Source organism: Myotis yumanensis, unplaced genomic scaffold, assembly GCF_028538775.1.
Source record: "Myotis yumanensis isolate MYYU_CA2020_CCGP unplaced genomic scaffold, mMyoYum1.0.hap1 SCAF_10, whole genome shotgun sequence".
Taxonomy (NCBI): Eukaryota; Metazoa; Chordata; class Mammalia; order Chiroptera; family Vespertilionidae; genus Myotis; species Myotis yumanensis.
This window is the reverse complement of record NW_027223761.1, coordinates 31,347,816-31,374,490: the sequence shown is the minus strand read 5'-3', so window position 1 is coordinate 31,374,490 and position 26,675 is coordinate 31,347,816. Positions and strand designations below refer to the sequence as shown.

At 35.8% G+C, this 26,675-nt stretch overlaps 1 protein-coding gene and 1 non-coding gene across 17 annotated transcripts in view; one reads left to right on the top strand and one right to left on the bottom strand.

Moving 5' to 3' along the window:
* Positions 1-26,675, bottom strand: part of SOX6 (SRY-box transcription factor 6) — a 553,432-nt gene that overhangs the window by 506,526 nt on the left and 20,231 nt on the right. The gene's annotated exons all lie outside the window — the stretch shown is intronic.
* LOC139019204 (U6 spliceosomal RNA) lies at positions 715-821 on the top strand. Its single transcript, XR_011473082.1, has one exon. It is a non-coding gene; the product is annotated as a U6 spliceosomal RNA (small nuclear RNA).

Below are 26,675 nucleotides of genomic sequence, written 5' to 3'. Positions count from 1 at the left end.
ATGTTAAGCACAATACAAGTACAATACATATTTCTGATAGAAATATCTTCAAGGAAATGAAATCACTGAGATAAAATTTCATTTAATATTGATGCCCATATTATCAAAAAATACTTAGACACAAAATTACATACCTTCATTAGTTTAAAACATAACACTTAGCACACTAATTATATTCTTTCAGAAAAAAATCATTAAAATGTTCAATATAAATTAAAAGTATATAATGTCAGTACCTTGGAAACATAATATCTAAAATTAAGTAAATATATCTTTAATATTTGTAGAATAATTTAATCCATGAGACTGAGTAAGATGCTATGTGACTATGATGGCTGAGGAACTGTATATTCCTAAAAATAAGGTAAGAGAGAAGATTAATAGAATGCGCAATAAAGAGGATTAAGACCAACAAACTCTTTTTTTTTTCTTTTGACTTTTAGAAATGTATATTCTCTCCTTTTTAAATTTATTTTTATTAAATTTATTGGGTTGATATTGGTTAATAAAATTATATAGGCTTCAGGGGTACAATTCTATAATGCATCAAACCCTTATATCTTAAGATCTGAAGTCATTCTGATATTTGAATTCTGAAGAAGTAAAAAATGAAAAACATGCTTAAAAGTCACCTATGAACTCCCCATTACCGCTTTCCAGCAATTTGCTATATTTTCATCCTCAGATAAAGATATTTAAAGTAAAAAAGATTTTTTTCTCACTTCCACAGCACATATATTAAAATTGGAACGATACAGAGAAGATTAGTATGGCCTCTGTGCAAGGATGACACACAAATTTGTGAAGCATTCCAAGAAAAAAATGAGTAATCCTATATAATAAAAGCCTAATATGCTAAGTGTCTGGTCATCCGTTCAACCAATCAAAGCATAATATGCTAATGATATGCTAAGGCCACTCAACTGCTCACTATGATGTGCACTGACCACCAGGAGGCAGACACTCCAACTCGTAGGTTAGCTTGCTGCTGGGGTCTGGTCGATTGGGACTGAGTAAGAAGGGCCAGGCACACCCTGGAGTCCTCCCACGGTCCCTCCCCAGCTGACCAAACTCCTGCATCCCTCTCTAGCCCTGATGGTGCACCGGTGGGGTCCCTCAGCCTAGCCTGCACCCTCTCGCAATCTGGAACCCCTCAGGGGATGTCGGAGAGCCAGTTTCAGCCCAATCCTGCTCAACACAGGAGCTGCCCCCTGGTGGTCAATGCGCTCCCACAGGGGAAGTGCTGCTCAGACAGAAGCTGGGCTCACGGCTGGCAAGCACAATGGTGGTGGTGGGAGCCTCTCCCACCTCCATGGCAGCACTAGGGATGTTTGACTGCCGGCTTAGGCCCACTCCCTATGGGTAACGGGTCTAAGCCATCAGTGAGACATCCCCTGAGGGCTCCTGGACAACAAGAGTGTGCAGGCTGGGCTGAGGGACCCCCCCCCCAAGCACACGAATTTTGTGCACTGGGCCTCTAGTAAATAAATAAAGTAAAAAAGATTTTAAAGATAGCATACCCTCATTGAAATCATGAAATTTTTTACATCACTACAAAAATTAATATCTCTAACTTTTTATTTTATATTAGGGTACATGTTTAAGCAGGAAAGAGATATAAAAGGGAAATGATAATAGTATTATGTCATTTGGTGAAAACAAATTTGTTCAAATGCCACTTTTTAAACTAAACATGTTCTTCCTACAAAATATCAAGAAAAACCTTACACAAAAATAAAAATGAAGTTTCAAAGATAATTTTGAATTATGATTAGTTTTTGAAAACCAGTAGCACTACATTTTTTGAGCCTATGTTCTTCTCTTGTCTACGTTAACATAACATACCAATGTATGTTAACACAAAGCACATAAAGTTTCAAGTAAACACATAATTAGGAATTTTAGTTTTTTAGTTTTTATTTTTAAATCTCATCTGAGGATATGTTATTATTGATTTGAGAGAGAGAGAGACTCACAACCTAGGTATGTGCCTTGACTGGAAATCGAACCCGCAACCTTTTGGTGTACAGAATGACACTCCAAGCAATTGAGCCACCAGCCAGGGCCACATAATTAGGAATTTTAAAATGAATCAATTCAGCCCCGGCAGTGTGGTTCAGTGGTTGAACATAGACCTATGAATCAGGAGGTCATGGTTTGATTACTGGTCAGGGCACAGGCCCTAGTTTCAGGCTCGATCCCCAGGGGGAGGTGGGGTGCAGGAGGCTGCCAATCAATGATTATCTCTAATTATTGATGTTTCTATCTCTTTCTCCCTCTCCCTTCCTCTCTAAAATCAATTAAAAATATATATTTAAAAATAAAATGAATCAATTCAGGATCAATAATTGGCCATTTAAAGCAATGATTTGTCCATTCTACTACATTTTCGACTCTACATTAGGTACAATTAAAAAAACAACACAGCACATAAGATACATCGGGCAGGAGTGGGGTGGAAGGAGTCAACAGGGGAAAAGGGGGAAAATTTGTAAAACTTTCAACAATGAAGCTTAAAAAAATACATCCAACAAAATATACAAAATTTTATCATATTGTAAAAAGAACTTATAATACATATACATTGAGAAGAGTCAGCAAAAAGGTTTCATTATTATTCCCAGTACATACTGCCTCACAAAAAAAGCCTAAAAGTAAGACTCACTTAACTGATTCGAAGTAACTTTGTGTGCCAGGCACCTCACAATATTATTTAAAAGAGTAAAGCAATAATTATAGGATTTGTAAAACATTACTGGAAGAGATTAAAGAAGACCTAAATAAATAGAAAGATATATTATATTCATAGATTATAAGATTTAATATTGTTAAGATTGCAATGCTCCCCAAATAAATATACAGATTCAATACAATCCCTATTCAAATCAAATGGTCTTTTTGCAGAAATGGAAAAGTGGATCTTAAAATTCATATGAAACTTCAAGGAACCCTGTATATCCAAAACAATCTTGAAAAACAAAAACTAAGTTGGAGGACTCACAATTTTTAATTTCAAAATTTACTACAAAGTTACAGTAATCACATCACTGTGATACTGGCATAAGTATAGACATAGAAATAAATGAAATAGAAAATGAGAGCCTAGAAGTAAACTTATGCATCTATGGTCAACTGATGATCAGCAAGGGTGCCAAGGCCACTCAATAGGGAAAGAATAGTACCATAAAAATTGGATATTCACCTATAAAATATACTTCCTCACACTATATAAAAAAATAATAATAATAACTCAAAATAGACCAAATACTTAGGTGTAAGAACTGAACTATAAAACCCTTAGAGGAAAACATAGGGTTAAATCTTCATGGTTTTGGATTTAGCAATAGTTTTTTACATATGACACCAAAATAACAAACGAGAAAATAGATACATTGGACTTCATCAAAACTAAAATATTTGTGTATCAAAGGATACTATCAAGAAAGCAAAACTTGCCCTGACCAGTTTGACTCAGTGGATAGAGCGTCGCCCTGCGGACTGAAGGGTCCCGGGTTCGATTCCGGCCAAGGGCATGTACCTTGGTTGCAGGCACATCCCCAGTCGGGAGTATGCAAGAGGCAGCTGATCAATGTTTCTCTCTCATCGATGTTTCTAACTCTCTATCCCTCTCCCTTCCTCTCTGTGAAAAATCAATAAAATATATTTTTTTAAAAAAAGAAAGCAAAACTTACAAAAGGGAAAAATATTATCAAATCATATATCTAATAAGGTTTTAGTACCCACAATACATGAAGAGCTCTAACAACAATAAAAAGGCAACCAATTTTATAATTAGCAAAAGATTTGAATAGATATTTCCCAAAGAATATATACAAATGGCCAATATGCACATAAAAATATGTTCAACATCATCTTTCATTACAAAAAATGTTAAAACAGTTATTTAAAAATGTGCTTCACATATACGGTGTTCATTGCCTGGAAGAATTAACATCATTAAAATGTCCATACTACCCAAAGCAATCTATAGATTCAATGCAATTTCTATTAAAATACCAATGGCATATTTCATAGATCTAGAACAAATATCCCAAAAATTTACATGGAACCAAAAAAGGCCCCAAATAGCCTTATCAATCTTGAGAAAGAAGAACAAAGATGTATGCATCCCTATGTTCACTGCAGCATTATTTACAATAGCCAAGCTCTGGAAATAGCCCAAGTGCCCACCAGTAAATGTGTGAATAAAAAAGCTGTGGTACATTTACACAATGGAATACTATTTAGCCATGGGGGGGGAAAGGAACTTTTACCTTTTGTGACAAGCAAGGATGGACCTGGAGACTATTATGCTAAGTAAAATAAGCCAGTCAGAGAAAGACAAATACCATATGATCTCTTTCATATGTAGAATCTAATGATAAAATAAACTAAGGAACAAAATAGAAACAGGGGCATGGATACATGGAATAGACTGACAGCTATCAGAGGGGAGGAAGACCGGGGAACTCACTCTCTCTCTAAAATCAATAAAAAATATATTGAAAGGTTCTCAAAGTCATACTATGTTCGTGCTCTGTTAAAAATCATATGCCTATTATTGGTCTAATAGCTGTCGGCAAACTCATTATTCAACAGAGCCAAATATCAACAGTACAACAATTGAAATTTCTTTTGAGAGCCAAATTTTTTAAACTTAAACTATATAGGTAGGTACATTGTTATTAATTATGGTACTTCTAAGGCTTAGGAAGAGCCACACTCAAGGGGCCAAAGAGCCGCATGTGGCTCACGAGCCGCAGTTTGCCGACCAGGGGTCTAGGAGAGCAGTATGTCAGCCAAAAAAAACGCAACAGGAAAACATGGAATTTATCACTTTGTCCAATCAACTTAGGATTTTGACTCTCCTTCTTCCCTCCCATCCTATCTTCCTTTGCTATTTCAATAACTTCTAACTATTATGTGCAAGGCATAGTACTGTGTACTAGGTCAGAATAGTTAAGAAGATATAGTCTCTGCCTTCATGTTGTTCACAGTTGATTTTATTCCAAAAGCAGTAACTCTGGAAGCTAATTGTATAGTATTTGGTCCAAACTTTTATAGTCATTTCCCCAAAATTACCTAAAACTATCCTTACTCTCTTAACAACTGAACTGCACCATAAATGTTAAGGATTACTGAAAATATGAAGCAATCATAAACATATTAACTTTCTTTCACTTCTACTATTTCCTATAAACTATTAAAATTCGAACTAAATCTTTCAGGAAAGAGGTCAGTCTGAACTGTTCTAATAAATCCTACATGTGATGAAAGCAAGAAGGGGGATGAGGGGGAGGTAATCAAAGAAAAAAAACTTTTGTACCTGCCAAAATCCAGCAGTTGTATGATCTCTTAAAAATCAGTTGTTCTGCACGTAGTGATATAATGATGGGGGGGGGAGGGAGTAATTATAATTAGGTGCCTATTTTGATTCCTCTCTCCATAGTATCAGTATTGAATGTCATCTGATTTTGGCAAAAGATAAGGTCATTGACTGCTTGAAAGATGTGCAGTATTACTTCTCTAAATGTTTCACATGGAAATATCTAAAAATAGAAAACATCGCAATCTCAATCACATACTAGCCAGTAGGACAATTTGCAGAATTCACAAATTTAAATAAACAAACAAAAAATATTAATATATAAATAAACAAACAAAAAATATATAAATATATATAAACAAACAAAAATAATAATAATATTTTAAAAATTCAATACTCTGGAAAGGAAAATAATTTTTAACTTATACATTAAAAAATTGACAATGCTATGAAAACTCATTAAAACTTTGAGTGTGTGCATTTATTGAATCTAATTTACCACTAATTAGCTGATCATCTACCAAGATAACTATAATTATTTCTTTTTTAAATTATTTTTGCTCAGGTATGATAGGTAATTTGAGCATTTAGATGTTTTTCTTAAATAAAATATATTAGCACCTGAGGTGGCACGTGGGGGTGGACTAGAAGGGGTCAATGAGGAGAAAGGGGGGAATATATGTAATATTTTCAACAATAAAGATTTAAAATTTCAAAAATAAATTTTAATAATATATTAGTATTATTATTACATATAAAGTCTTAAACATATAAAAAATTTTTACCAGAAGAATTTCACTGAACAAAAGTTAAATTGCTTTAAAAAGTGGAAATACGATGAACATATAAATAAGCAGAAGTGCCTTTCATCATGTGCCCTGACTAGTTAGGTAAAATTATGAACAAATTCATATTTACCAATAATTCAATATGTTTTGGTAGTTCTATATCCAGATGGGCTCTTTAATAAATATGTTTACTTCTCAAGATTCTGATCTCAACATCTTGATTGGAAAAACTGATATATCATTTCCAGGTTTTTGATACTTATACTTTTTTTGTAAAAGAAAAAAATAATCAAAATTTTATTATGTTTGATTCAAGATGAGGACTCACTCAAAAGGACTCAGAAAGAGCCATAGCTCTTAATGCTATTCTATAGTATCTTCTTACCTTCGGCAGCTAACCAAAGGTACTTAATGAATATAGAATCATCACTGGAAACAGATCATTTAGTAATAGGATCATTTAGTAATAGTCAGAATAACTGAAGATATTACTCAGTCATATTTATCAGAGTTTCATTACAGTCCTATCCTAGTCTAAAAATGATAAAGAAAACAAATCAAAAGCACCAAAATTACACATCCCCAAATCAACAACACTCTCCAGCAATCAATTAAATCTGACTGAAATAAATGGAACTATGGCTGGAAAATATATCAAATGGTTAGATGTTCTAAAACTACCTGTAGCCCTAGCCGGTTTGGCTCAGTGGATAGAGCACTGGCTTGTGGACCAAAGGATTCTGGGTTCAATTCCGGTCAAGGGCATGTACCTTGGTTGCAGGCTTATCCCCAACCCAGACCCTGGTCAGTGCACGCAGAGGGCAACCAATCAATGTGTTTTTCTCACATCTGTGTTTCAGTCTTTCCCTCTGTCTTCCACACTCCCTAAAAATCAATGGAAAAATATCCTCGGGTGAGGATTAACAAAAAATAAAATAAATAAAATAAAATAAAAACTACCTGCAATGCTGACCTAACTCATTTTTTTCCTCAGAGAACATCACCTTCTTCACACTTCCTTCGACTAAGATAAAAGTACTCCAACTATGTCTTTTGAAGCCCAATAACTCAAATACAATTAAAGATCAACAGTGGCATCTTCTTTTTTTTTAAATATGTTTTATTGATTTTTTACAGAGAGGAAGGGAGAGGGATAGAGAGTTAGAAACATCGATGCGAGAGAAACATCAATCAGCTGCCTCCTGCACATCCCCCACTGGGGATGTGCCCGCAACCAAGGTACATGCCCTTGACTGGAATCAAACCTGGAACCCTTCAGTTCACAGGCCGACGCTCTATCCACTGAGCCAAACCAGTCAGGGCTTTAAGATAGGTTCAAATGGTGTTATGAACCAATGTCACCTTAATAAATTCAACTTAAAAAATATATATAACCACAGAATCACATGCAAAAGTGACCATAAAAGTATTAGTTATTAATTTAGGACAAGTATTTCTAACATCTCTATGTTGATTAAAGAATTTAACATTTCAAATTAAAATTTAAGATTTCAGATTTGCTTTCAGCAAATAACATTTTATCCTGACCATAAATTTACTTTTATGCAAATTGCTGCTAATATTTTAAAAGTACTTTGTTTTATTTCCTTTTTCATATAGTAATATGCATGGGAAGTTAAATCATAAAATATAAAATGCGTACAAATTTTATTCTGTAGACAAACAATATTACACAATTGACAGGCTTCAGTTGTGAGTGCTTCTGGGATCAAATGTCACTTCATACCAGGAATCTGTGACTTCATTCTCTAACTTTTCATTATTCTTATAACCCACAACATAACTGCCACACATAATTTTCCTTTTTCAGTGTCAGTTAAATGTCTTTCAAGCTTCAGAATCCCAGAACTTCTAATGATATTCTCAAAATGTAGTGTTTCCAGTTAGTATTATAAAGACTAATCATAACTACTAAATATAACTGTGGTTTTTCATAAAATTTCATCTTTCCCTCCCTCCCTCCAAAATATATCCTTAAATACTGGAAAGTGTTATCAAATATGTCAAAAGTCTCCTAAGCATAATTAATGTGTGTGTGTCTGTGTGTGTGTGTGTGTGTGTGTGTGTGTGTGTGTACCTCATATGCTAAACTCCCCTCTGTAGAATTTACTCTATTGCTCTACAGTAACTGTATCCAATAAATATGTTCCTTCATCCAAATTTCCTCTTGACTATACACTGTTCACTACCTCTGGAATGTCCCTGCAATGCTGACCTCTGGCATGTCCCAGCTTACCATCTTTCCTTTCTTTCATAAAGCTTCTTCTAACATAAAGCTGGCAATCTCTACATGAGGGCAATCTCTACATAAAATTCCATGACTCTTTCATTTACCATTCCGTAATCACCCTTTGCTCATACATAATTCTCTTATGTATCTATTTCAAATATCCTTATTTCTCAGCTTATAAATGATAATATTGGCAATATTATTTATTATTATTATAAGTTATAATATCAGAAGTATCATTATTAGCTCCTATAAGGCTATGGAAATATTTCATGCCTTATACAGAGCAAGAATTGTGCCTTTTTCAGATGATATGTCATCTTATATTTGGGTAATAAAGATATGTAATTAAGCACTTTTGCTATATAGCTACCTCATAATGTACATCATAAAGGCCCACTTAGCGTTTGATTAGTTCAGTCTAGTAAAGACCCATTAAGTGTCAGATGCTGGCTCTGTCCTTAAGAAGTCAAATCACAGTATCAAAAATGAGCCAAACACCCAAAATACTTTTTCTACACAATACCAACTATCAAGAATCTCTGATTTATATTCTTGACTTAACTAGACGTTTTCCCATTGTGTAAGTGGCCTTTGAAACTAAAGCAGAAAGAAACATCTTAGAAAAGCATTTTCCTGAGCACTGGTCATAGTAGGACTCATATAGCTCGATAAACTCCACTGGCTGGCCAAAACTTTAAGAAATCAAATAATGCCTTGGCCAGGTGGCTCAGTTGATTGGAGCTGTCATCCCATACAACAAAAGGTTGTGGGTGTGATTCCCAGTCAAGGAATACCTAGGTTGCACGTTCGATCCCTAATCAAGGCTTGTGCTGGAGGCAACCGGTGGATGTTTCTCTCTCTTTTTGTTTAATTTATTTATTGATTAAGGTATTACATATGTTTCTGTTCTCTCCTCTTCTTTTCTATCCCTCTCTCCTCCCTCTCTCTCTCCCTCCAAAATATATCCTTGAGTGAGGATTTTAAAAAAATAAATGAATCAAATAATTTATTCTCAATGTTCTAACCTCCTGCCTTCATAAGCCAATCTTTCTGAGGTTCACCTGAAAAATTCCCTTCCTACCACCTGGGAATTTTTAAATCTTCCACCTGCTCAATACTCTTCAGAAAGACATTCTACCTTTTTCTGTGCCAAATCTGCAAGAAATGCCAAGGATTGCTCTCATACCATTCAAGTACTACTGACTAGGGGAAACTATGCTTGCCTAAGTGGAAAGGATAATTTACAAAGAACGAAGATATTCACTATGTACTACAATCACTGGTCTACAACTGAGAATTTAGTCGGGTTTCTCATATGCCTCTTTGAGAACTTTTGTCCAAAGCAGAAACCTAACTTCACTATATCTGTTATTTCTCAAGACTTCTAACATTCTAAAGATGAAGGGGTTGTACTCTAGTAAACTGAGAAGGCAAGGTTAAGGCCCTTGTTTTTCAACCATGATTAGACCAATGCTTTAGTCTAGGGAATGAATGAACTAGTTGTGAAACCTAACCCTCATGAACAAACTAGCCTGTTTAGCAATACAGTAAGTATACCCTCTTCTGATTCTCCATATGGAGCGCCAATTTAAAAAAAAAAAATGAGAATTCTCAGCTAAATAGCAGCCTTTCTTTCAAAGTAAAAAACAAAGCCACTCTCACAGTGCTTACATTTGTGATACATCTGTAAAGTGATTTTTTAGCATCAGAAAGCATTTTAATTGTAGTAAACTGAACAATGCTGAAATTGTTTGAAGAGGAGATTAAATTTAATGAAATTCACAAACAACCCCTTTTAGAAAGTAACAACAATTTTTTGAACATTAAAGAGTAGCTCATTATATCAAGACAACTCCACTGTAAAAAACAGTCTGACTTCAATCAGTGCATATCTACATGTTAATGAACTTGCTATATAAAGCAGAGACTGAGCAAAAAATAATAAAAAGACTGTCATAAAGCATATTTGCTAGAAAAAAATTCTTTAATCAATAAAACACCTTTTCACTAGTACCTTAATAGTATTTGAAACTCTTTCAAACAACACAAAAGGAAGATGATACTCTAAAGTTTCTCCAAGACATTAATGCAGCTTGCACATTCCTGTAATGTTTATGTACTGTCATCATCACCATTCCAAAGACTTTTAAGTTTCAAAAGACATGTACAGCTTAGAACAAAGTCTTTGTCATAATGATTTTGTTGCTGACCCCTGATCAAACATAGACAAATCTGAAACTGAAAAGTGAGAGTGGACCAATGACCTTTGATTAGAAGCACAAGCCTCAGCTTTAATAAAATGCCTCATTCATTGCTCTCTGGTGCCAACAAGAAAGGTGTGTTATAGAAAGGAGCAGTCGATACACCATTTACACTCATTCAATGATATCCATTATTCACAGCTGGAATAATGTGTGACACAGGTGTCTTACAAATGGCAAAATCAAAACACAAAAGTGCAGCTTTCTACCTTTAAAATAAATAAATTACTTAACCCCTGTCTCTCAGTTACTTGTTACTGCCTTTCATGCCTAACTAATCATATTGTACTAATCTTCTTTCCTAAACAGTAATTTTCACAGTATTTGTTGCTATTACTGAGAATCTCAGGAGCGCTGGCATATTTACTTCTGAACTTGTGATTTTCCTGGGCTATCAGTGCACCATTTGAATGCATGTCTATAACGTTTATTTTAATTAAAGCAAAGTTTGAAATTTGTTTGGGGTTTTTTTGCCTTATTTGTCAAGGAATAAAGGAAGTTTTAGACTACGGCCACAGTTAGCATATTTTGATGCCAAATATCAGACTACCCTTAAGAGCAATGGCTTAAGAAAATGCAAATCAAGTCCAATTTTTTTTACTTAGCTGCTGAGGGTGAGAGGTAGGATAAGGAAGTTTTCAAAGCCAATCCATTCATAAGTATTGTGGATACATACAAAGGAACTGTTGACACCAGTTAGAATTGGAAACTAGGATGATTCGGTACTTTCAAGCTACATAGTGAATGCCTTAAAGTGATCTCTTTAAGCCATGACACTAATTTATTTCAATTTTTGCTCTAAGACCAAAGGGCTTCAAGTAATTGCCAGTGTTATTTCTAGTACCTAGCACTGTCCCTAAAACATGGCAAGAATATATATTTTTTCCTGCAAGGGTGAGAGGGTGGCAAGATTTGGAGAAGTGACTTAAGGCAATAGTCTACCTACAACTCAAAGTGGAAGGTAGAAAAGAGGGAGGGAGGAGATAAAGAAGGGAATAAGAACTGGCTGGAGACAGGGAGAAAAGGAGGAGAAATAAGGAGGGAGTAGGGGAGGCAGAGCAAAAGGGAAGAAGGAAAGAGACACAGGTGTCTTAAAAATAGCATAATCATAAATCAAGTTGTCTAGGCTGCAACCAAGTATTTTTGCCCATTTGCTTTGGGCACCACAGTCTGCCCAGTAGTCTGAACTTCTCCTGTCAATAACTGCAGCTGTACTGCTTCACCTGCTGTAAATAAACAGCCTCACACAGGCCCTGACAAATCTCAGAGATGTGAATGTAAGGTCTTAACTTAAGCAAATAGATAACTTATGACTTCATTCATCTGCTAGATCAACTGACTAGAAGAACTCAAAGCTCATGAGGACATGGACTTTGCCCATCTCCTATGCTGTTATATCCTCAGCACTTAGATCTGTGCCTGATTAGAACAATAGGCATTCAATAAAAATTGCTTTAAAATTGATATTGTCAACATTAATATTTTTAGGATCTTGGATAGACTATAATTTAGGGTAGCAGTTCTCAGAGTATAGTCATGGGATCTCTGAGGGTCCCCAACACTCTTACAGAGAGGTCTGCAAGGTCAAAATTATTTTCCTGGTAAAGATAAGTTATTTGCCTTTTCCACTCTCATTTCCTTGCAAGTGTACAGTTGAGTTTTTCAAAGGCTACATAATAATATCAATCCTCTAAAAGCTAATGAAAAGATGTACGTCTGTATGCTTGTATTTTTAAATTTCTAATACAGAGACTTCCTTTTCTGGGGAGATGGGGTAGAAAAACATGTCCCCATTCCTCCCTCTAAGTACAACTAAAAACCCTGGACATTATATATAAAACAAACATAAGAAGACTCTAAAAGGTAGAAAGAAGAAAGCAGACTGCCTAGACCCTCAGGACCCAAAAAATGACAAGCAATGGATTCCCTGAATTTTCTCTTTGCCTCATCCCAGACTTGGAACTAAGGAAGCCAGCAACCTAGAACCAAAAGTAACCCCAGGAGAACCTGCTCTTTCTAGTCAAAGAACAAGGAAAAGGGCAGCTTTTAGCTAGTCATAAAACTTTTACATAATAACCATTCTAACTTCGGATAAATGCTACAGAAAAAAAAAATGGTGGCTCCATCCTGACCTACTCAAAGAAAGGCCAAAATGGGAGCCTAGATTTCTCTCTCGTGGCTATAAGGAGGCATCCAACACCCATCAAAGAGTACTAGGTAGGGATCAGAGACTTTTACCCCCAACAGCCAGTAAGAGCCACCCTGTCCGCTATCTGATCCAGTGTGTAGTGTCAGTGGAGAACATGTGAGGAGCATGGCCTTCCACTCTCATAAGGCAGGAAAAGGCTCCCTTCTTCCTGGGATGGAATCAGAGGAAGCCTAGTAAAGTGTTAATACTTTCACCACTGCCCAGCAGTAATAAGGCCACCTGTACTGTGATGTCAGTGAAGACCACCTGAGGAACTGGAACTTCCCATCTAGCAGTAACAAGGAGCCTACACACACAGGTGGGGAACCCGTACTTCTACATCCACATGGCAGCACCACCCTTCCCCTAGTGCAGTGGTCGGCAAACTCATTAGTGAACAGAGCCAAATATCAACAGTACAACGACTGAAATTTCTTTTGAGAGCCAAATTTTTTAAACTTAAACTATATAGGTAGGTACATTGCTATTAACCTACCTATATAGTTTAAGTACTGTTGATATTTGGCGCCTCCCCCGCGCTGCGTATCCCACGGCCTGCCTGCGCTGCGTCTCCCGTCATGCGACCAACTGACACCCCCCACTTCTTCTAACACCACTTCTTCAAAATACACTCGCCCAGGCCAAAAACCGACTTCTGCGCGTGAGCCACGAAGTTTCAATCGCACTGTACGTGCACGCCCGCATGTGGTATTTTGTGGAAGAGCCACACTCAAGGGCCCTAAGAGCCGCATGTGCTCACAAGCCGCGGTTTGCCGACCACTGCCCTAATGGAACAGTGTCAAAGGAAACCAACTAAAACAGAAGGTTTATATATGAGTGCCACAACATGTAATACAAAATGAGCAGGTTTCAAGCAAAAATCACTGTCATACTAAGAACCAGAAAGGTCTCAAGCTAAAAGAAAAGAGATCTAAATGAAAAAAAAAAAACAGTTGAAAGATGCCAACACCAAAATGTCATAATTATTTGACAAACATTTTAAAGCAGACATGATAAAAATATTTAAGTGAACAATTGTGAACACACTGAAACACAAAGAAACAATAAAAAATAGAAAGTCTCAACATAAAAACTTTTTTAAAAAACTTAATGGGCCCAGCCTGAATGGTTCAGTGGTTGAGCATTGATCTATAAACCAGGAAGTCCTAGTTTGATTCCCAGTCAGGGTATATGCCTGGGTTGAAAGCTGGATCCCCAGTGTGGTGCGTTCAGGAGACAAGCTGATCAATGATTCTCTCTCATCACTGATGTTTCTATCTCTCTCCCTCTCCCTTCCTCTATGAAATCAATAAAAATATATATTAAAAAAACTTCATGGAAAATTTAGAACTGAAAACTACAACAACTGAAATAAAAAGCTCAATAGAGGAGCTCAATTGCAGAATGGAAGGGGCAGAATCAATGAAATGGAAGAAAGAACAATAGAAATAATCTAATCTAAACAAAAGAGAGAAAATAAACTTTACATACATGAACAAAGTATCAAGAGCCTTTGGAATTATAGCCAAAGGTCTAATATTCATGTCATCACAGTCCTATAGAAGAGGAGAAAGAAAGTAAGGATGAAAAAGTTCTCAAAGAAATAATGCTCTCTGCAGAGGTGATCTCCCTTCCAATTAAAAAAGCAGTATACGTGGGTGCCAGGAAAAAAAAAAAAAAGAAATAATGCTGAGAACATGCAAATTCTAACCAGAGACATACGAGGTGTACCGGTTAATAATGCGAATTTTTCTCAATAGATGGAGCCACACATATGTTGATATATATGCGATTTGATATGTATGCTATTTTGTTGTATTAACAGCAAGCTTCAAAACTTCATGTCAAATTTGCTGAAGGTGTTAACATCATAGATATTTTTACACTTAAAAATGTCGAATTTTGTGCCCAAAAAAAGAGCATTTGCGGTAAGTTTTAATTTATTACTTTATTTTGAAGAAAAGTACTGCTGAATACTTCAGGAAGCTTATGGTAAACATGTTCCATTTCAAAATACTTGTGAACACTGGTTTAAATGCTTTAATTTTTTTTTCCTGGGTTTTTTTATTTTATTATTTTTTTATTAATTTTTTTGTTTTTGCTAAAAGTATTATAAAGGGTATTACATATGTGTCCTTTTTTTTCCCCCCGCCCTTGACAATCCCCTGCCCTCCCTTACTCCCCAGTGTCTTATGTCCATTAGTTATGCTTATATGCATGCATACAAGTCCTTCGGTTGATCTCTTACCCCCCTCCCTCCTGCCCCCCAACCCTCCCTGGCCTTCCCACTGCAGTTTGACAATCAGTTTGAGGCAGCTCTGCCTCTGTATCTATTATTGTTCAAAAGTTTGTAATGGTCTTTATTATCCATAAATGAGTGAGATCATGTGGTATTTTTCTTTCACTGATTGGCTTATTTCACTTAGCATAATGCTCTCCAGTTCCATCCATGCTGTTGCAAATGGTAAGAGTTCCTTCATTTTTACAGCAGCGTAGTATTCCATTGTGTAGATGTACCACAGTTTTCTAATCCATTCATCTGCTGATGGGCACTTAGGCTGTTTCCAAATCTTAGCTATGGTAAATTGTGCTGCTATGAACATAAGGATGCATATATCCTTTCTGATTGGTGTTTCTGGTTTCTTGGGATATATTCCTAGAACCCAAAGCACTATATAAATTCAACGCACTCCCCATTAAAATACCAATGGCATATTTCACAGACCTAGAACAAATTCTCCAAAAATTCATCTGGAATAAAAAAAGACCCCGAATAGCTGCAGCAATCATGAGAAAGAAAAACAAAGTAGGTGGGATCTCAATACCAGATATCAAGCTGTATTACAAAGCCACTGCTCTCCAAACTGCCTGGTACTGGCACAAGAACAGACATATAGATCAATGGAATAGGATAGAGAACCCAGAAATCGACCCAAACCAATATGCTCAATTAATATTTGACAAAGGAGGCAAGAACATACAATGGAGTCAAGACAGTCTCTTCAATAATGGTGTTGGGAAAATTGGACAGATACATGCAAAAAAATGAAACTAGACCACCAACTTACACCATACACAAAAATAAATTCAAAATGGATAAAGTACTTAAATGTAAGACGGGAAACCATACTAATACTAGAGGAATCCAGAGGCAACAAAATCTCAGACATATGCCGAAGCAATTTCTTCACCGATACAGCTCCTAGGGCATTGGAAACTAAAAAGAAAATAAACAAATGGGACTACATCAAAATAAAAGCTTCTGCACAGCAAAAGAAAACATCAACAAAACAAGAAAGCACACTGCATGGGAGAACATACTTGCAAATGTTATTACCAATAAGGGTTTAATCGCCAACATTTACAGGGAACTCATACAACTTAACAAAAGGAAGATAAACAATCCAATCAAAAAATGGGCAAAGGACCTAAATAGACATTTTTCAAAAGAGGACATTTAGAAAGCCAAGACACATATGAAAACATGCTCAAAGTTTCTAATCATCTGAGAGATGCAAATCAAAACAACAATGAGGTACCATCTCACACCTGTCAGAATGGCTATCATCAACAAATCAACAAATGACAAGTGCTGGAGAGGATGCGGAGAAAAGGGAACCCTCCTGCACTGCTGGTGGGAATGCAGACTGGTGCAGCCACTGTGGAAGACAGTATGGAGTTTCCTCAAAAAGTTAAAAATGGAACTCCCATTTGACCCAGTGATCCCACTTCTAGGAATATATCTCAAGGCATTTTCAATTAGGATGCCTGTAGGTGGCAGAAGTAAAAAGATTGAAATAATATTGATAATATAAATATTTATATAGGATTACTACTTTTAAATGAGTAAACATCTATCCTACCAAGTTTTTTTTCCCTAGCAAGTACTGTCATTGATTTGAATTATAACATTTTTTAAAATATTTAATTTACTTGAACATTTTTGGAACATAAGATTTCAGGGTCCTCGAAGAAGATATTATAACATTTTTTTCATATTAATCAAAAGTCACTTCTTTTGATTCGTTACCACCACATTTTACTATACCAAAACTAAACTTTTAAAAGGTGAAAGCATTTTTATATAATCAACTTCATTTCAGACCTACAGGTTCAAGTATCTCACTTTCAGCAAGTGTTATGAGAATTATGGTAGAGATTCTTGGGTAGAGATTTTATTTTAGAGTAATCATTTTTAATGATTTTAAAGGATGTGGCAACATTACCCCGTGCAATATGATCTGTGTGAATAAAATTGTGAGATACATGCCAGAGCAAAGATCTTTAAATTCAGCTTTTTAAGTAACTATTTTCATGACTATATTATAGAATGCTTTGAAATTGAAGGAAATTACCTTGAAACATGATCAAACGCACAATACCTATAAAGAAATTTCTTTTTTGTTCAAGTTGCTTCTCAACTGACAGTATTAAAATTATATTATTTAAAATAAATGCATCCTGGTGTACCTTGTATATACAATACTGAACACATGTTCATTTTAACATATGAGTTATTTGCTTAATTTCAAAAACTGTTGTCTAAAATGTCCAGACAGTGAATTGTGCTTATAAAATTAATTGACATTTTATATTACTAATATTATTTCGTGACAATATTACAGTAATGCTATAGTTACAGCACCTCTGATTTCACTACCAAAAATTATTTAAGAAATACTTGAAAACACAATGCTGTTTATTTTTCTCAAAGAGAAAGCCTAAATTCAAACAAAAATGACTAATATTTCTCAACATTTAACCAAAGTTAGCCTTTTCAAAAAATAACATTGTAAGCTGATTAATTTTTAAGCTACCTATATTTATAAAACTGCTATGAAAAATTAAGCCTTTTTAGTTGCTAGACTTTTCATCTCTTTACTTGCCATCTAAATTGTACTCCTGTAATTTTAATCGAGTAAGTAGCTTGATCCTTTTAACTAGTGGATCAGCAAGAAGGAAGTCAGACCATTGCAATTACTGTCCACATGTTCACTTATATCAAACACTCTGCAGGTCAACCTTTTTATTTCATAAAAGGCTGTTTTTTTCTTTATTCATAATGTCTTTCCGAATGTGATCAACTATCTTAGCATTAAGATATATTGGCCATTTGTACTTGTTATATAAATAAAAGGTAATAAAATTTGGCTTAAGCAAGCAGAGACAAAGAGGTCAGCCTATAGATTAATCGTTTCTTCAACTTTCTTTAAACCATTCTAATGCTGTCTCTATATCTTATAATAAAGTCTGAGCATATATATTTAATTCCATTTTTAAAATTTCAGTAGACAACTTCAGTGCTAACCTACCACTGCCCTGTCAGAAAATCTTTGATGTCACAGTATAATAGCTTCTGAAAGAACAGCACTAATACTTAATGTAACATTAAACCAGGGCTCTGCAGTGGGGCTGTCTGCTGTCAGAACAAACAATCTCACTGCTGTTCCCCAGAAGTGACAAGGTTGGGACCTATCTGTACAGCAACTCTCACTAACAACAGAGATTTATTTGTATTAGGAACTAAGAATGCTGCCTCATTCTTTTAAGTATGCCAATCTCTATTTTAAAAATAAAAAACAAATTACATATTAAGGGCAAACAATGCATGTGGCTCAATTCTCCCTTGAAACCTATAAGTTACACACAAAAGAAGACCTCTGATGTTTTCAAATAATTAATAGGCCAACTAGCTCAATTTACTACAAAGAAGCACTTAATGTACTACATTATTTCAGAAGTTACACCAGACATTGATATCTCAAAAACTTTTATAACATACTTGGAAATGACTACACAGGCCTTTCCCTTAAGATATGTTTATGTGTTGCCAAAATATCTGCTTAAGGTTAGCCATTTCAATGGAAAGTTTCATCAACAGAGAGAAAAAGTTATCAGTAAAATAGTGACTGTGCAGCTAGCTAGTCAATAAAATAACCAATACACGATTTCTTTTTTAACCTATTAACCAAATGAAAATGTGACAATTTCCAGACATGTATATAATAGCTATACAAATATTTAATTAATAGTTGATCAAAAATCTTTTTTTAACATCATCTATTATGAAATACCAAAGCACATAAGTTTCTCTCTAAATCCTTAAAGCCATTTATCATTTATTGCTCATTTTAACAATGAACTTTCTGGCTTCTCTGTTACTATTGCCTTTAACTGTTATTTAATTTTCTTAACATTAATGTTATATAAGATATTTACAGGAAAATTTATAAACTTTATTGGGAGACTTTAAAGAGGACAAAAAAAAAAACGCCCTAGCCAGTTTGGCTCAGTGGATAGAGCATCGGCCTGCATACTAAAGGGTCCCAGGTTCAATTCCAGTCAAGGGCATATACCTTGGTTGCGGGCACATCCCCAATAGGGGGTGTGCAGGAGGCAGCCAATCGATGTTTCTCTCTTTTTGATGTTTCTAACTCTATCCCTCTCCCTTCCTCTCTGTAAAAAATCAATAAAATATTTTTTTTAAAGAGGACCAAAATAAGTGGAGAGATATAATGTGTTCATGGATTGGAAGATTTAATGTTATAATGGTATTATTTCCCTAAAAATTGACTTATTGATACAAACTGAATTAAAATCTCAACAGCTTTTGTTTGCGGAACTTAACAAGCTAATTCTAAATTTATATGGAAATGCAAAGGGCCAAGAAGTGCCAAGACACTCTTGAAAAAGAAGAACAGGGTGGCAGAACTTAGTCTATAAGACAATAGACTTTTTATTGAGCAAATGTAATTAAGCCAGGGCAGTTTGGGCACAAGGATAGACAAATGCATCAAGAGAATAATAAAGACCCTCATACAGATCCATGCTTATGGGGCATTTGATATATGACAGAGGCAACCCTGCAGAGCAGTAAGGAAAAGATGAATGTTAATAAACTATCTGGGACAGCTGGATATCCTTAAAGGGGGTGGCAGTGGTGGAATACAACTACACTCCTACATCAAACAATATCCAAAAAAAACTGCAGGTGGATTAAAGGTCAATGTGAAAGTCATTGGAGATTATCTTCATGACTTCAGATAGGAAAGACTGTCCTAATCAGCAAAGAAAAAAAACTGACCAAAAAGGAAAAGATCAATAAATATTCAACTATATTAAAATTAAGAATGTTTGTTCATCAAATGATTCCCCCAAGAAAATGAAAAGACAAGTCAGGAGTGGAAAAAGACATTTGTAACACACATAATTACAAATAATTCATATACAGAATATATAAAAATCTACATATCATTTTTTAAAAAGAAAAAAAAAACAGACAACCAATTGAAAAATGGGCAAAAGACTTGAACAGGCACTTCACAAAAGAAATCTAACATATCAATAACTTATTAAAAAGTGCTTAATGTCATTAGTAATCAGGAAGGCAAATTAAAACCATGAAGAGATATTATTACACATCCTGCAGATTGGCAAAAATTAAAAGTCTGACAATATCAATTGCTGACAAAGATGTTGAGCAATGGGAATGCTCATAGACTATTGGTGGGAGCATATACAATCACTTTAGAAAAGAGTTTAGCATTATCTATGGGAGGTGAAGGAGGGTATAGGAGGGATAAATGGTGATGGACAGAGACTTGACTTGGGATGGTGAACACACAATACAGTGTACAGATGATGTGTTGTGGAATTGTATACCTGAAACCTGTATAATTTTGTTAAGCAGTGTCACCCCAATAAATTCAATAAAGAGGAAAAAAGAAATATAGAGATAAAGATAGATTCAATATCAGTCCTGAATAAGAAGCAATGAGAAAATCCGAGGCAGTAAGGATTTACAGTATGAGTATTAAGGCATCTGGATAGAGAATAGGAAGTTACAAATTGAAAGGGAAGTTTGATGAGTAAAAAGACAAAGCACACTTCTATTTAATGGCTGTTTGTTTGTTTTTGATTTCCAAATTAACTGATGAGAGCTAGTTTTCTTTGAATTTTTACCTCTCCCTTCAAAACAAAAGATGAAAATGTTCTGATTTAACTGTTTGCTTCAGCTGAGATTCTATTCTCCTAATATCCAATGACAATTGTACTTGTAATTTTAAGGAATCAACTAGCTACATTAATTTACTACCTTTACAAAATAAGAAGAGAGCCCACTGCATGGGAGAACATATTTGCCAATGATACATCTGATAAGAGATTAACTTCCAAAATTTAACAGGGAACTCATACAACTTAACAAAAGGAAGATAAACAACCCAATTAAAAAATGGGCAAAGGACCTAAATAGACACTTCTCCAAAATGGACATACAAAAGGCCAAAAGACATATGAAAAAATGCTCAAAGTCCTAATCATCCAAGAGATGCAAATCAAAATGACAATGAGATACCACCTCACACATGTTAGAATGACTATCATTACCAAATCAACAAATGGCAAATGTTGGCAAGGATATGGAGAAAAAGGAACCCTCCCGCACTGCTGGTGGGAATGCAGACTGGTGCAGTCTCTGTGGAAAACAGTTTGGAGTTACCTCAAAAAATTAAAAATGGAACTCCCATTTGACCCAGTGATCCCACTTCTAGTAATATATCCCAAGAATTCAGAAACACCTACCAGAAAGAATATATGCACCCCTATGTTCATAGCAGCACGATTTACAATCCTAAGATTTGGAAACAGCCTAAGTGCCCATCAGCAGATGAATGGATTAAAAAACTGTGGTACATCTATACAATGGAATACTACACAGCTGTAAAAAAGAAAGAACTCTTACCATTTGCAACAGCATGAATAGAGAGCATTTTGCTAAGCGAAGTAAGCCAATCAGAGAAAGATATATATCACAAGATCTCACTCATATATAGACTCTAATGAACAACAAACTAATTAACAAAAAATAGACCCAGAGACATCTATCAGACTGTCAAACCTCAGAGGGAATGCAGGGGAGGCTAGGAAGGGGGAGAGATCAACCAATGAACTCATGTGCGTATATGCATGGACACAGATGGTAGGGTGGTAAGGGCTTGGAGGGGAAGGGAAGTTGGAGAGGGCAATGGGGGGAATGGGACATATGTAATACTTTCAACAATAAAGATTTATTAAAAAATAATTCACTACCTTTAATTATATTTCTCAATATTTTCATGCAGTAAATGAATATGAATGTGAGCATATAACAACTCCCTTGGAAATCTATTTTGCTGCTAAACTATATATTTTAAAAAATTCAAAGATATCTTCTTAAAATTCAAGATATCTTCTCTTCATTTAATGCTCTACTTCTTTCATTAACACAAAAATTTTATTAAAGTATAAGATATAGAGAATAAAATACACTAACCTTAAGGGCAATCAATAAACTCACTCAATGAATTTTTATATATGTATTCTCCCATGTAACTACCTCCCAGACTAAAATATAAAACATGCCTCTTCCCAATTATTAACCCATCCCCAGTGATAATCACATTCTGACTTCTATAACTGTAGTTATGCCTGTTCTTGAATTTAATAAATGGAATCACAGTACATACTCTACTCTATCATCTGTCTTATAACCTTTATCTAGCTTTATTCCTCTCTTCAATCTACTTCTCTATTTTCCACATAATGACTGTGAGAATTATCCATTTGTTGCAATTATCAGTAGGTTTTTATTGCTGTATAGTATTCCACTGAATAAGTAACCACAACTTATCCATTCTCTTGTTGAAGGACATCTGGGTTATTTGTGACTTGTGAATAAAATGGCTATGAACATGTAACGTATATCTTTTGGTGGATATAAGCTGCCTCTTGCATTCTCCCAACTGGGATCGAGCCCACAACCTGAGTATTTGCCCTAACAGGGAATGGAACCAGCAACCTTTTGGTTCATAGGTCGATGCTTAACCGCTGAACCAAACCAGCCAGGCAGTATTCATTTTTCTTGGGTATATACCTAGGATTTGAATTGCTGTCATAGATAGGCAGATATCTGATTTTAGTATATAATATCAAATAGTTTTTAAAATAGCTTAACGATTTACACTCCCACCAGCAGCGTATGAGAGTTTCAGTTGTTCCGCATCCTCACCAACATGTGAAACACTGTTAGTCTTCTTATTTTTAGCCTAAATGCTCTATTTGTTAATTTTATAAAATCTGGTGGTTTTTTTTTAATATTTTTATTTATTTCAGAGAGGAAGGGAGAGGGAGAGAGAGAAAACAACATCAATGAAGAGAATCAATGACCGGCTGTCTCTTGCACATCCCCCACTGGGGATCAAGCCTGCAACCCGGGCATGTGCCCTTGACTGGAATCAAACCCAGGACTCTTCAGTCTGCAGGCCCATGCTCTATCCACTAAGGCAAACCAGCTAGGGCAAAAATCTGGCATTTTACTAAACATAAAACAGAATATATAGTATCCTTCTGTCCTCAAAGTGTATCCCAGTCAGTAGTAGCTCCCAGGAAAAGCAGCAATGACATTACCTGGTGGCTTGTTAGAAAGACTGAATCTCACAGCTCACCTCAGACCTACAGAATCAGAATCTTAACCAGAATCTAAGCCACTACCCTTCAGTGTGTGGGCCGATGCTCGAACCACTTAACACACCGGCCAGGGCAATACTTAATGACATTTTAAAACCATACTAAACCAAAATATCTTAATAAAGAAAGATCAAATGAATCTAAACAGAAAAACTATCTGGAATGAATGCAAGCTCCTGCACTTAGCTCCAAAAACACCAGCAGCTCAAGTATAATATGGATGAGACATGGTAGCTAAAAGGCTCGCAAGTTTTAGTTGGCAGCAAAATCAATGACTCAACAGTGTGACGTGGATTCCATAAAAAGTTAGGGTCCATTAATAACAGAAAGTATCTAGGACAACAGAGGTGATAATTTCACAGTACAATGAAGTGGTTATAGTCACAGATTCAAATCCTGACCATCATGTTTTAGCCATGTCACAAGAAAATCACTTAATTCCTGAGTCTCAGTTTCCTCATCCATAATTTGGAAATAATAATACAAACCTCACATGGTTAAAGTAAGACTTAAATGAGATTACATTTGGCACATATGTTGTTCAACATAAAAAACAAAATTTTTAAACAAGTTGTCTGAGCATTCTTTCCTACAATATCTGCTGAATGCTGTTAGGTTTCAGGCATTGCTCCAGTCACTAAAAATTAGACAACAAACTAACAGACAACATTCTTATCCACACGAAGTTTACATTCCTGTGGAGAAGAGGAAGTAATGTCTCTATCACTGCTGCTCCAGTGTGAACTGAATGATCACGTATATAAATTCACACCATAAAAAGAGTTATTAAAACACTCTTTCAACTCTAAGGTTCTATGATGCAAACACTGTGTGTCTATGATTTCATGTATAAATACACAGAAATGCACTCCCACCTTCTAATCTATTCATGAGGCTTATAACCACCACTGTGCCACTGCCATCTCCTCCAGCACCAGCACCAGCACCATGGCATTGCTGCCTGCAGGCAAACCCTGTGATTTCACAGCTGCCCTCTCAGATACGATATATCAGCTATCCCTTAGATGTTGAACTCATAGCTGCTCCCACTGCTTCAGCTATTTTCCTTTTCTCCAATAGTGCCTTCTTCATCAGGGAAACAGCATGGAGTCATTAGTGCAAAGAGCTTAGCTTTGGTCATCAGACAAACCTGAGTTCAAATCCTAGATCTAACATAGCCAGTCTGCAGCTTCCACTAGGAACTTTCTGGGACTTGGACATTAAGCCTGCAATCCCTGGCCATGTTTGGCTAAGGCTGGGGCCCTTCTAGGGGATGTCTACTGGGTCCACAGGATTCTGCAGTCTGCATCAAAGCACCTTGAGGGAAACAGAGGTTACCAACTCCACATCCCAATCTCAGCCAGCTGTCTCCACCCATAACCTTCAAGACCCTAGAAATCAAGTCTGCAATCACTGGCCAAGTCAGGCCATATCTAGGCCCTTCCTGTGGGATGTCTCCTGAGTCAAGCTCTCTGTCTGCTACCTACTGCCTCTAAGTTCACCACTGCTTCTTCAATTATTGCTACAGTCACAAATCTAGCTCTGAGAAAACTCATACCCAAACTCACTCTGTACCCAAGTAAACTAATCTCCACAAATTATGACACTCAGAAACGAAGATAAGACATTATAATAAAGAAATTTTAGTTCCAATAGATTTGCTGATTTGCGGTTGAAGAGGTTCTCAAAGTACCTATTAATATAGAACAGTTAGTATTAGCTCTCAGAAGTACTCCAGAGTCACTGTGTTGGGGAAATTGCAAGATGATTTCACATTACATTCAAGTAGTGTTCATTTGTATCCCTTCAACAAAGTATTTTGAATATACAGTAGTACTGTACTTTGGGCCAGATTCTCCTTTTAAAGACATCCACTTTAATAATAGCTCAAATCTTAGCAGCTATGTTTTTTTAAAAAAATCTCAATACTACCTGTAGGGAGACTCCTTTGTGCTCTCCTGGATTGCACCTCTCCCCCTACCAACTCACACCAGAGGTAGTCACCACCTTGAGTTGTGTTTTACTCATTTGCTTGCTTGCTTTATAATTTTGCTATTTTTGTATGTATCCCTAAATGATATAGTGTGAAGTTTTGCTTTTTGAAAACTATATCAACAGAAGCAAACAGTATATAGTCATCAGTGATTTGTTTTTTCTCCCACCACTGTGTTTAATGTTGGTATTAAATTAATTTCGGTACATTCACAAATAGCTAATGGTTGCATGGCACCACATACCAATCACTGTTCTAAGCACTTACGTTTATTCCTTTAATCATAAAACAATCCTAAGAAGTGGATACTATTTTATAGATAAGAAAATGGATGCCTGAAGAATTTAGGTTAACAGGCCCAAGTTCACACAACTAGAAAGTAGTATAGTACACTCTTAGCCACAATGCCACAAGCTCACTTTACCCCAAATCAATTCTCCAGCACTCTACAGGTAAGAGAAATCAAATTAGAGTCAGCAAAGATTTCCATTCTTCAGAATGTTTGACAAAGAAACCTAAGAACAGGTTTTAAAACAATCTTAAGAGTGGGGGAGGGGGCAGGAGGACAACAAAAATTTAAGGGAAGAGAATTTTTGTAAACTTCTGGGACAAGCCCAGCTGGTGTGGCTCAGTGGTTGAGCATCAACCTATGAAACAGGCAGCCAGCTCAGTTGCAGGCTCAGTCCCCAGTGTGGGGTGTACAAGAGGCAGCCAATCCATGATTCTCTCTCATCATCTCTCTCCCTCTCTCTTCCTCTCTGAAATCAATAAAATATCTTTTTAAAAAGATGATAAACATTAAAATTTCATATGTAATATATTTGACAAATATGCCATCACAAAGCAATCAAGAATAGTGGAATTATTCAAAATATTACTTTTAAAAAAATTTCTGGGACAAGAGGAGATTCAAAGCACCAAAATTTTCAATATTATCTTGCCCTAAAATTGACATCTATGCAATCTATGCACCTATATTCAGGTTGAAAATATTATTATGTGTTTTAAAAGAATTTGAGTATCCATATCTAAGAAGAAACTTAAGTAGACTTAGTTCTTACCTAATGGCTGCTCACTGTCTACTATAATATATCACTTTTCATGTAGTAAAGCGAGATAACAGGCCTCACTGGCCTTCCTTTGCATTGCTGGAAACACCTCGATTCAGAAAGAAACAGGCATGTAATGGGAGTGGGGAGAGGTCTTTAAAAAAAAAAAAGAAGGAAAGAAGGAAGGAAGGAAGGAAGGAAGGAAGGAAGGAAGGAAGGAAGGAAGGAAGGAAGAAAAAAAAAAGAAAGGAAGGAAGGAAGGAAGATGGAAGGGAGGGAGGGAGGGAGGGAGGGAGGGAGGAAGGAAGGA